A 12413-nucleotide genomic window follows, 5' to 3' on the forward strand; every position below is an offset into this window, starting at 1 on the left:
ATGTGTTCTGTTGGATTCACGTGTGATTGGATGCTGTAAACTGCGTTCACCCCCTGCTCTCTATAAGAAATGTAATGTTTTCTCCCACTTACTTACTTTTTCCTTTTTTCTCTTTCCTTGCTGTTTTCTCTGTAACTTTATGACCCCTTTACTCACTTTCCTTCATCTCGCCTGCTTGGAGGAAATGAGCATATACAGACATCAGGCTGTGTCTCTGTCTGCTGTTTCACTTCAGTGAGAAAGGAGCGCAACATTCCTGAAACTTTCTTCTTTTTTGTCAGAATATTTCTCAGTGTATGAGTGGAATCTCACTGCATTTATTCGGCGTAGAGAATTGAAATTCAGATTTCAGACTTCAGTCTGCTCTGTCGCTTGTCATGGAGGCACATACGCACCGACTCTGCCTGTGCGTACGGGGGCTCCCTGTTCATTACCCTATCTCCATTGCTACCCATCAGTAGTGCCACCTCCAGCAGCATGCATACATCACTGGCATACAGCACAATCTGTCATGTGTGAAATGGGCTGCAGTTGATCCCTGCCCTGGGAGAGGAGAGATGAGTATTTCAGTGGGTGAGAAGAGAGTGGCTCTCTGAAGAGCACAGGGGGAGACGAGGAGTCAGGGCTGTGAGGGAAGGAAAGAAGACATCGCAAGAGAGAGAGAGAGAGAGAACAAACAGGGAAGTTGTCTGAGACGAGTCGCCAAATGAGGAATTGTTGGCCAGAATAAATATATATTGTTAAAGCTAGAGTCTGTAAGTCTGGAAAAGTTTGCAATAGCAGCCTACACTTTGGAAATAAAGGGATATCCCACCCCCTCTTGACAAAGCTCCATCTCCAAACACTGGACATTGTTGTCTGTACTGTCTCTGGAACTGGGAATTTTGCCTGTACTTTTATGTTTTTTGTTTGTTTTTTAAATTGATGGCTCTCACGTCAAGAGTTTCACAAACTAATTACAAATCCTCCCTGAAAAATCTTTTTTAGCAGAAGATTTATATTTGATCCCGAAGCGATGCAAGTCGGATCGATTTCAACACAAGGTGGAAGATTAGAACACAAATCCACACCAAGAAGCTCAGTCCCATCAAAGATCAGGAAAAGATTAGAAACATGTCAAACAGTTTTCTATCCACTTATGGTAACTGATATGACATGTGTGACATCTTAAAGACCAAAGGGTTAAAGATTATAATATAATTAGCTTAGTGTTGGCCTCATGTAATGCTGTAAAGTTTCTTAAAGTTGCTCTCAGTAAGTAAGTTTAAATCCATGTTAAATGGCTCTATATTCTCACAGTGATCAGTGATGCATTAGTCATGCACTAATGTAAGAGAAAACAGGGGAGCTGCGCTTATAGCAGAAACAGACGGGAACTTCCACAGAAGTTAGACAAAAGTTAAGCCAAAGGACGACATCGCAAACAGCAGCGCCAAACCATTCAAATTTGGCACAAATCTTTTCAGCTCCTGCCGTTCCGTAAGGTGCCCTCAAGCCTGGCTGCTCTGAAATAATGTGATTTAAAGAGCATTGTCACCATGATGTATTCATTGAATCTGTTCCCATTATTTTTCTTCATCTTTTCTTCAGTCAAGCATAAAAATATATGTATATATATATATATATATATATATATATATATATATATATATATATATATATATATATATATATGTATATATATATATACATATATATCCTGAACACAGTTTTGCACCAATGATTCAGCTTAAAGTTGGGCATGAGTCACTTAACTTGTCTGTGCCAAAAATGCGTGAAAATAAAAAATTCCTGAACCAGATGCACCAAAATGAGACAGGAGAAGTGGAGGTGTTTTGACACGAACTCGGAAGACGACGGGGACAGAATAACAAACTAAGGAGAAACTTTTAGGTGAGAGCAGATCAAAGGAGAAAATAGGAAAGGAGGAGTACAGGACAGACGTGGAAATGGAGGCGGGACGTGGTGTGGAGGATGCTGAGGAGATGAGAGGAGTTGAAGGTGGGATAGGAAGTGAATGGATATGAATATGGAGAGATGGAGTTGGGGGGAAGAGAGAAGAAAAGCAGAGGGTAAGAGGGGAGGAAGAAGGGACAACATATATCAGAGGAGGGAGGGATGGATGATGAGGAGCAAAAAGAGAGAGAGAGCAGTGAGAGAACAGCACAGACTGACAGAGTGAGAGAGAGAGAGAGAGAGTGTGGCACTGCACCACTCTGCTGCAGCAACACTGACTGACTGGCAGCAATAGCCTGACTACTGACTGACTTACTGTCTGTCTGTACTGGCTGACTGACTGACTGACTGGATGCAGCAGTGTCCCCACAGCTTTGCCCTTCTCTCCACCTCCTCCCATCTCTGTCTGTCTCTCCCTCCCATTTTCAGTCTCTCAGCAATGCAGCATGAAGTTAGAGAGAATACTTAGGATTAGACTTTTTTTTTTTTTTTAAAGCTGTTAGAGATGCAGTTTTTAGGCCATGTAGTAAACAACATTGCTGCTGACTGTCTCAGCAGTGCAGAGTAGGAATATAAAAAAACCCTAAAATGTTTCTCTCAGCCTCAATTCCTTTTAAGATCCCTTGTTTTATGACAATATAAAAATCCCTTTCTTTGCTCGTGTGACCTTGAGACTTTGCCCTCTCATTCTCCGGCTCCTCCAGCACTTGGTAAACTTTGTCAATTAACACGATACACATGAAGTTATCATCATCATCATCACCTCCCGACACTCCAGTCGCCCCCGACGAGATTAAAACACATTTCATCGCCGCCGAAAGCAGCGTCGCGCTCAGAGCGACAGATAGCCCATAAAGCACATAAACACACACACACTCATCTCCTCGTGCATTATTATCTCCCACAGTGACGGCGATGATAAATGGCACTGAGATACGATGGCAGACTTACAGACTGATAAAGAGGCCATAATGTGTCTGACCAAGTGTCCTTCTGCCTCCACTGGGTCATACATTATTATCTTCAGAGGGAAAGGGACCTTAAGATAATTCGGAGGATCGTCACAGCAAACATGGGCCCGGCTTCACAAAGTATTAACATTTGTCAGTTCTACTACTGCAATGCAGTACTATGTCACCCTCTGCTCCCTCTCTTTCCCTCCCTCACTATGTGTCTTAGCCTTATCTCTCTACCACTACTACTACGACTACTACTCCTTTCCTTGGCTATTTAATGGCCATTAGCATTAAGTTGTGGTGTTTCACGTAAATAATGGTGTTGTATATAAGCGTGCGTGTGTGTGTGTGTGTGTGTGTAGGTGGTAATGTCTGAGAGATGCAAAGCCTGCAGATATAAAGTGGGTTAAATTGTGCATATAAGCCATAAGCCACCTTTTCATCTGTGAGCAAATGCACTTTGTTCGCCCTCTGTCTCCTTGGGCGTCTGTCATGTTCAATCAATAAACTTTCATCTCTTACACAACTTTCTCTTTATTTTGGAGTTCACTAAGTACAGTATGGCTAATCACAGATCAGTCACAGACGACGGCTGCAATAATCCTCTATTATAAAGGGAAGTGTGGATGTAGCGCAGTGCACAAAACAATGGCTCCACTCGATCATCGCGATGCCATGGTTACGGAAGCTCTTTTCCGGAGGTGTTGCTGTCGTATCGTTATCTATAGCTTGTCAAAATGTGTTTGTATCGCACTGTTCCTGTCAGGTTGACTGGATTTGTGTGTCCGTGTGTCTGACTGTCAATCTCGTCTGTCCGTCAGGAGCAGAATGGTGAGGACAGAGGTCACTGAAGCCACGGTGCCAACAGCTGCAGCTAAAAGAGTCTAATTGTAAGTGTTGAAGGTAATTTTTTTAATGTTTTTGTATGAGGTATGTACATACACTCACCCACCACTTCTTTAGCTATTACTGTATGTGTGCCTCTGTTGTTTTTGTTCTGCTTACCCTGGTTCTTTGACTTACCAGCCTGGTCATTCTCCTCTGACTTCTGGTATCAACAAGGTATTTTCACCCAGAGAACTACTTGTACCTCTCTCTGGATATGTTCTCTTTTTCAAACCGTTCTCTACAGACTCTATAAAGATGGTTGTACATGAAAATCCCCGTAGATCAGCAGTTTCAGTATGCCATGTTTAGAATCACTTAAAGCACTTTCCTTCCTCGTTCTGGTGTGTGGTTTGGACTTCACCAGATTGTATAGACCACTGTTTCCCAAACGTCCTATACGGGGACACACTTTTAAAACATGGCAAACCATTGTGACCCCAATCACAATATACATACACAATATGTGTCATGACAAAACTGACCCAGTCTTTGCAAATCAGTGGTCTTGAATTGATTAGATTGTTGGAATGGGTTCACCAAAACAAGTTTGCCGGTTAGGGAGGGGACCATACCACTTTTTTGTGTCCGATACCGATATCAAAAAATCGAGTATCTACAGATACCGATATTAGTGAAGCTGTTAATAACACATTTGTGCCAAGCCATTTCAAAGACTGTGTAACAAATATTGTTCTCCCAAAGGATTTTTGTATTGTATCGGATTTCACATTTCTATCTGTCCAATATCCGATCCAGTGATTTTGACCAGTATCGGACCGATACTGATACTAACCGATACCGATTCCCATCCCTATTTGCCAGTGAGTGTAGTCACCGTCTTACATATGCACTTTCCGGAGACAGGCAGACATGTGCCTTGCGCCGTCTGAAGAATATGTTTGCCCCCTCATCTCACTGTCAGACAGCTTTTTGCGATTGGAATGCAGTTTGTGTTGCTTTTTGAAATGTGTTATTTTGTGACGTGTTAGAAATTCTTTGTTCTGATTTCATTAAGTGACACAAACTCACCAACAAGGCAGCAGCAATCATTCAGCACCTACCCGACCTTGGGTTCCGTGAAAGACGCTTTATAAACCAAAGTTATTCTTATTCTTATTCTTATTATTATTAATGTCCCTGTGAGCCATGTAATTGGGAATGCATAGGAATAAAACCTTTAGGACACAAAGTTGCAACACAGCTTGAATTAAAACAGACTAACAATGTTTGAGTCAAAACCTGTCCGCCTCATTTGTTTGAATGTTCAGATATGGAATAAAAAGTGACAGCCTTATGTTTATACTGACAGTGAGAGCTGAACTTCCACCCTATCTGTCCGTTCCCACCCACCTTTGTCTGTTACTTCTTCTCTGTTTGCCACTGTCTCACTTTCTCTTATTACTCTCATTATCTCTCGCTCCGTCTCAGTCCCTCTTTTCCTCACACTGTCACTTTGCCTCTGCCTTCCTCTGTTATTATGCTGCCCACATGTCTAGACCACAGAAAAAAACCTTTGCTGCTCGTGTATGTGATATCCGCGTGTGGCGGTGCACATCCGATATTCAGTCTGTATGGCGTTGAGAGTGCAATGCAAATACTCCATATGTAGTATTTCTCATGAACTCAAGCTAAATGTACCTCGAGCCCTTGTCTCTTCCAGCACTTGAGATGAAGTGAGGCCCATTAGTTATAACTATCAAGCGTGACAATACACACAGTCACTGTTTTTTGACTGTCAGGGAAAAAAGATATCGTGGTGTCTAGGTTTCTAGTTGCAGTTCACATCCACCGGTTGCCAGAATTCAACATGGCACTGGTCTAAATGTGTTTAGATTCTTCCAAGTTCCATCACCTTTAATTACTGCTAATAAGAGTAGTATGAGGCACTTAATGATTATGTAGGTGTACATGATAAAACTACTGTATGTCATAACTTACTGTACACCACTCAATTGCAGATTTTTTACATATACACATATATATATGTATATATATGTATATATATATATATATATATATATATATATATATATATATATATATATATATATATATATATATATATATATATATATGGAGAGAGAGATTGATCTGGTCCATAGGAAATAAAGTTATGACTTTAAAAAAGTGATAAGACAGGATCATATAAAATCATTCCATAGTTCTAGACATACAGTGTACACCAGGGGTGTCAAACATACGGCCCATCGACCAGAACCGGCCAACCTTCGGGTCCAATCCAGTCCGCAGGATGAATTTGTGAAAATGTCCTATACTAAATACTATATTTTTCAGTTCCAGATACCTAACTAAACTAAATGTTTTGTAGATCCACTGTGAAAATTTTATTTTTTAAATTTTAGGTTGTTCATAACATGTTTTGTAAAAAGATATTTAATTAAATGTAAAACAAAGGGAACCATTTTGAATCCTCGTTGTTTATAGGCTATTATGCTATTATTTTACTGGTCCGGCCCACTTGAGATCAAATTGCCCTGCATGTGGCCCCTGAACTAAATTGAGTGTAACTCCCCTGGTATACACCACAACTGTGGAAGGACTATACATACATATATATATATATATAAATATGTCTATGGGTTAAAGTAAGTTGTTAGACACACACGCACTCACTCCCACAGCAGGTGAAGTTCACATTAAAATGATTTTACTGTTAAATAATAATCACACAGCCTGTAACTTGGCTGTGGGAGCCGTGGTCTTAATGTACACGCAGCATAACCACTCAGCCTTCAGGTCCTACAGTATTTATTGAATACATTTTATGAATTCAGCCATGAAAAGTGCGCCGCAACAAGTATAATGTGTGTATTTGTATTAGACTGTAACAAAAAAAAGTGTCTGTGAAGGCTGATATTGATCAATCAATATTTAGAATAATGAAAATTTAATAAATGGCACAGCCAACAGCCACACATCCATCCATCTATAATTTATACTTGCACTCCCATACAGAGATGTCTGGGTAAAATTTTCATTTCAGTAGGAATAAGAAGATATTATCAAAGATGACAATAGCTAGACCAATAAATAATAAAGTCTGCTATATAGGCCACGATTATCCCGGTGTTGAACTATTGTTGATTAGACAGCACTTGGATATTTACGCAGCAGCAGAGAGGCATGCGATTCCAAATTCACTCTCCACCATGACAGTGAGGCTGCTTTCAGATCACCAACCGCACTGTTCACACCTGATTCAGTTTACGATTCATTACATGCACATTCATAACTGGACTTAACTTGGATCAGGTATGTTGGAGCAAGGGAACTTGAGAAACCCTGCTTTAGGTACGGGTCCTGGACAAATTCTCGTCTTGAATCTGCCGACGTGCTTGTAGCTGTAATTGTGCTTTATAGCGGCTCCTGTAAGCTGTCTTTCCTTGTTCTTCTTATGAGCTTTTGGAGGCTCAGTGGTCATCGCTCGTATTTTTTACGGGTCCAGTCAACTGTCTGTGTGCGATGACTCAGAACTCGGGGACCGACATATCACCTGATATTATTTTTAATTTCACGACTTTTCCGATGGCGTGTTTTTGTTGTGAAGGGAAGCTGCGCTGGTCCCACGTGAACAAACATCCCCTCTGTTCTGACCAACAGTTTTTATCGCTCAATTCTTTAAATCTGTGTGCATTTTCCATATCATAGGGCCCTAAATGAGTCAGTTGGGGATCATTTGAAGAGACAGAAGGCTCTTCTCCAAGTCAGTTTAATGTTTGTCAAATAGTTTCCAGGGAAACTCACCAAGTATTTTTGCTTGAAATGCCCATCTGCTCATTCGGCTGTTTTGAAAAGGCAGCATATCTCGAATTTGCCGTGAAACATCAAAACAAACCATTAATTATGCACTTGACTATGACCTGAGCACCTGTCAGCTCAGCTCACTATGCTTTGCCTCCTTCCTCCATTAAGCACAGTTTGTTCCTCAAATCCTGCTGTTCAGAGGAACCGCAGGAGAAACACAAAAAGAAGGCAGATGAAAAACCAAAAGCCATAGTTCCTCAGTTACTCTCTATGCAGAAATGGGTGCTTTTAAAAATTGGGAGTCAGCAGCAATACCAGAAGTGATTTTCAAAGCCTGTATTAACCTGTCATAAAACTGGATCTGCTGTCGTTTGTTAGCAGCGAGGAGCGGGGTTAGAATGAACACAGCAGCGGCAGTGGAAAAAATAATGCAGCCCACTTTAAAATGAAAAGACAGAGCGTCAACACATTTAGGAACATCAAAAAAAGGTGAGGAAGGTTTTCCCCCGTTCTTTTTTAACTCTGTAACACAATTTAGTGAAGTTCAATGCACATTGTGTTGCTAAAATTTAATCTGGCTGTTGCTGATGTTGTCTTGTGTTCTGATTTCTTTACCTAACACAGTTTAGAGAAGTGTGTGTTTCTTCCACACTTTGGCTGTGTGTAGTATGTGTGCAGCTAGCCTACAGCTAGCATCGCTCACTGTTTTGAATGAGGAATGGTAGCAGTGGGAAACAGAGTTCCAGTTATTAGGGGCGCTGAGGGCTGTATCGGAGACGTCTGGCAAGGCTAAATGACTTGTTGTGGACGTGTCTTGGTGTAATAGGCTGCCTACAGGTTGGAGCTGCTATTAAAAATTTATCTCAAGTTGATTAGTAAACCACGGGGGAGTGAATCAAAGGACCACTGCAAATTAAACAAACTCATAACCAAGTTATACATGGTGCATGGCTCACAGTATCTGTGTTTTCTTTTTAATTCCTGCTGTATCACCAGATGTTTTTAGAGGAACGTTTGCTCTGCTCTCATGACCTTTCTGCAGTTCTCAAAGTGTGTGAATCAAGAATAAACCAATAGTTAAAGGGTTTAAGAACAATAACCATGTGATAATAAGGGGGGATTTGGCATAACAGCTGTCACACACATGCACACATAAGCACCACTTTGTGCTCATTTCAGTTCGGCACTCATGTTAATCAAATGTGCTGTCCACACTGCTCACCACGCTGTCTGTACACACTCAGATCTATTATCACAGTCCTAAAATGTATTGTATATGATAAAAATGGTCAGTTTCTGATAAATGACAGATGTGTATCAAATTCTTAACTGCAATTAATCGGTTAAATCATGAGCATCCTGACTGAATAGGTTAATAAACATATAACTCTGTTTGTGTCGTCCATGGTTTTGTCCCGACTGATGGCTGTGTGAGCATGATAATTCCAGATTTCCTCTTATGTCTTCCGATGTGTGGCATGGTGGCGTAGTGGTTAGCACCTTTGCCTCACAGTACGAAGGTGCGACGAGCCATGAAGCGGTGGCTTGTGGTTTCAGCCATGCCACTCATTTAGCCACCATGAGAGAAAAAAAATAAATATGCAAGAGACACAAACTCTCTCTCTCTCTCTCTTTCTCTCTCTCTCACACACACACACACACAAACACACACTCCAATACCACAATAGCCTTTTTTTAGGCCTTTTTTGGTGTTAACTCTGACCTTGTAAGGACCTCTTGTGTCCTAATGAGGCCACAACCTCTTGAGGAACTTGTGGTTAGTGTTTGGCAGTAAGTGGTTACGGATGAGGTTAGGGATAATGTTTTGTTTAACCGTCTACAGACAATGCAGTGTCCTCAGAAGAGTAGTTGCTCAAAGCTCTCTCTCTGTACCTGTTTTTGTGACCTCTTTAGGACCTACAGTATATCTGACTTTTTGGGACCGGTAAACCTCAGCGGGGTCGAAGGCAGAACCTCATTTGGTTGTGGCTCTGGTTAGATCATGATCATTAAATGTCATCAAATCTGGCAAAAAGTTGTGTTTTTTGAAACAAAATCTGGCTTTGGATACAGACAAAAAATGTAGAATAATAACCATTTCCATTATGAATTAAAAAACACATAAGATGTATGTTATATTTCTAATATTTGCATGTATTCAACATTGACTGATAAGTTGCCCTCCAGCCATGGAGCCAAGGGTCTTGTTAGGTAAAACACTTAGGTATGAGGTGTGATTTTAAAGCACTTAGTGTCTAGTATGGAAAGTATTCCGTCTTGTAAAATACCAGAGCTGCTGTGATTGCAAAAAGCAGTGTAACATGATAAACCTACACAACATCCTACAAATGATCTTCTAATATTCATGAATATTTATTAACTGCCCCAGTGTGTGTGTCTCTCTCTCTCTTTTCATGTTTTTCTGCTATTATATGTCCAATCCCTTGTGGTGCTATGTTTTTTTTTTATGAAAAACTTGTTTTTATCCACATACTAGGTCGTATTACAGGGTGTTTTTGGACCAAAGTATTAGAAAGATAAGTTCATTGAAATCTGTTATAAACAATGCAATATGAACGTTCATAGACTGGACCTTTGAGTACGTTGGTGATGTCGCATCTTCTGTCTCGTCCTCCACTTCCTTTTTTGGACCTCTTCTCCTCCAAACACGGTGTTGAATTAGCACTTATCAAAGACCAACTTGTATGACATTTAACTATCACAGGAAGATTTGTAACTCTGCGATACTGTCTAACCTGTTGGGTTAGAGTAAACCCACATTCAATCATGTCAGAGACACTATAATTTACTACTGAGAGTCGGTTTGATTTATAGCTTTGCCTTGTGGCTACGTCTCCTCTGACTTTGAAATGGAGGGTTCGTTAGTTTGAGATTTGAAAAAACGTATATAACGGCAACCTTTGAACTGTGTACCGTCTCTGGCGTCCGCTAACCTCAGAGCCTTTTGAACGCGCAGTAAATAAATCATCACGTGTAGAACGTGATTGTTGAGCTGTTCTGGGATTCTTGCATGTTTGAATTCTTGTATCACGACTGCATGTTTTAACACGTTGCCCATCGAACAAAACACTGTAAACACTATACACTTGTGTCCGCACGTGTGTAATTAGGTACGTTAGTCACTGTGAAAACTCGGCTCTTGAAAACATGAGGACAATAAATTAAAGTGATGAATATCTGTGAAGGTATTAGTCATGCAGGTCATCTTCAGTTCTGAAGAGGCCTCTTGTTGCCTCCACCAAGGTGCCCACAGCTAACTGCTAAAATGATAAATAATTACTTCAACATTTCTCTCGCTAAGATTTGCGAGACAGTAAAGCCTTGAAACGAGTGAACGGCTCAAACATGAATAATGAATTTCACGTGTGCTATCTCATCTAAAGCAGTATTCGCACAGGATTGGTTTGTAATATTAACGTCCAGTTTGCACGGTATAAGGAATCTCACTAAAATGACCTCAAATGGGAGGAGTATGTCGATACCTGTGTGTACTCACAAATGCAGATGCACATTAACATGGTGTCGACAAAAGTTAAACGTGAAACTGGACAAGGGAGGAAAACAGTGTGTTTAATCTCAACACAGAACTTCAGGGAACTTGAGAAGAACTTACAGTTCAGGTGCAGTTTGAGAACATAGTGCATAACTCTACCATTTGGGAAGAGGTGCTTACGCAACCATAGGCCCTTATCTAAAGTATTCAGAAGTCCTGTGCCTGTGACAAGTACTTTTGACCTTCTTTTGGCTCAGAATGGTGTCCGTCGTACACCGAAAACACCAGAGGTTTGCCATAAACTTGTCCAACTGCCTAGTGCAAAACTGGATGCTTGAAAATTTGCAGAAAATTACTTGTATACAGGATATTATTAATATTTAGGCACATATTTAACTCTGATCTATGTGCATGGGATTAGTATTACCTGGGATAATTATTCCGGTCCTTTTTACCTATGGTAAAAGTTGTCAGTATCTTCACTGACACCATCCGGTTATGATTACTGACATGGCACATGGGACTAAAACCACTGAGAAGCCCTGGTAACACTTACCCCACCCTCTCTGTGTTTTGCAGAAACAAGCACCATTACTAAAAATTAATCTTTAATCTGGTACAATAAAATGTTGTTTCATGAATAAACCTTAAAGCTTTCCATCACATAGTTTCTGCCTTATGTTTAAGTGCTACTTTAGAGGACATGGCTAAATGTTAACACTGTCAGCGAAAGCATGGTAGCATTATATTCAGCAAGTTTGGCAGACCAGCTATCCATCTTATTGAACAACCCCCCCCGAGTATTAATATTTCAAACTCTATAAGATGGAATGGCACAAACAATGGGCTACAAACATCAATGGTTGGCTACACAAGGGAAGAGGAACGACATCCCTTCTAGAACTTGAAGGTCACTGTTGGTCCCTGACATGTTTGGGTAATGGAGGAGGTAGAGTCAGTCTATTTGTATCTGCAATCTGCAGTCCCACCATTAGATGTCTCTAAATCGTAAACTCTGGACTTTTTGAATGCATATAAACATATGAAATCACCAGTTGGGCTCAGTTATACTTAAGAGTTTAGTGTCAATTAGCAGAATTAACAAATGGATGCTGGATGTCAACATGTGACATTGTTAGAGCTGGCATGCAGAGAGCAGACTCGGTTTGAGGCATTATGGCCTTAAACCTGGTAATATTGATATACATTAATGTCGTAAACATGTGCTTGTGTTCAGTAAAGCCACATGTTTTGGTGTTGGATTCCCTACTGTATCTCCTGTATCAAAACTGAGCTCATTGTATCTGGAAAAGGTAAAGATTCCCAAGTTTTTA

The 12413-nt window shown here is 40.5% G+C and overlaps 1 protein-coding gene across 2 annotated transcripts in view; it reads left to right on the forward strand.

Annotated features, from left to right (window-relative positions):
* LOC122774411 (low-density lipoprotein receptor class A domain-containing protein 4-like) overlaps positions 1-12413 on the forward strand; it is a 183753-nt gene that overhangs the window by 22989 nt on the left and 148351 nt on the right. For both annotated transcript variants that reach the window (XM_044033653.1, XM_044033652.1), the window contains exon 2: positions 3734-3802. The gene's annotated coding sequence lies outside the window, so the exon portion shown is untranslated. The remainder of the gene's footprint in view (positions 1-3733; positions 3803-12413) is intronic.

The sequence above is a fragment of the Solea senegalensis genome, linkage group LG9 (genome assembly GCF_019176455.1).
Source record: "Solea senegalensis isolate Sse05_10M linkage group LG9, IFAPA_SoseM_1, whole genome shotgun sequence".
NCBI lineage: Eukaryota > Metazoa > Chordata > Actinopteri > Pleuronectiformes > Soleidae > Solea > Solea senegalensis.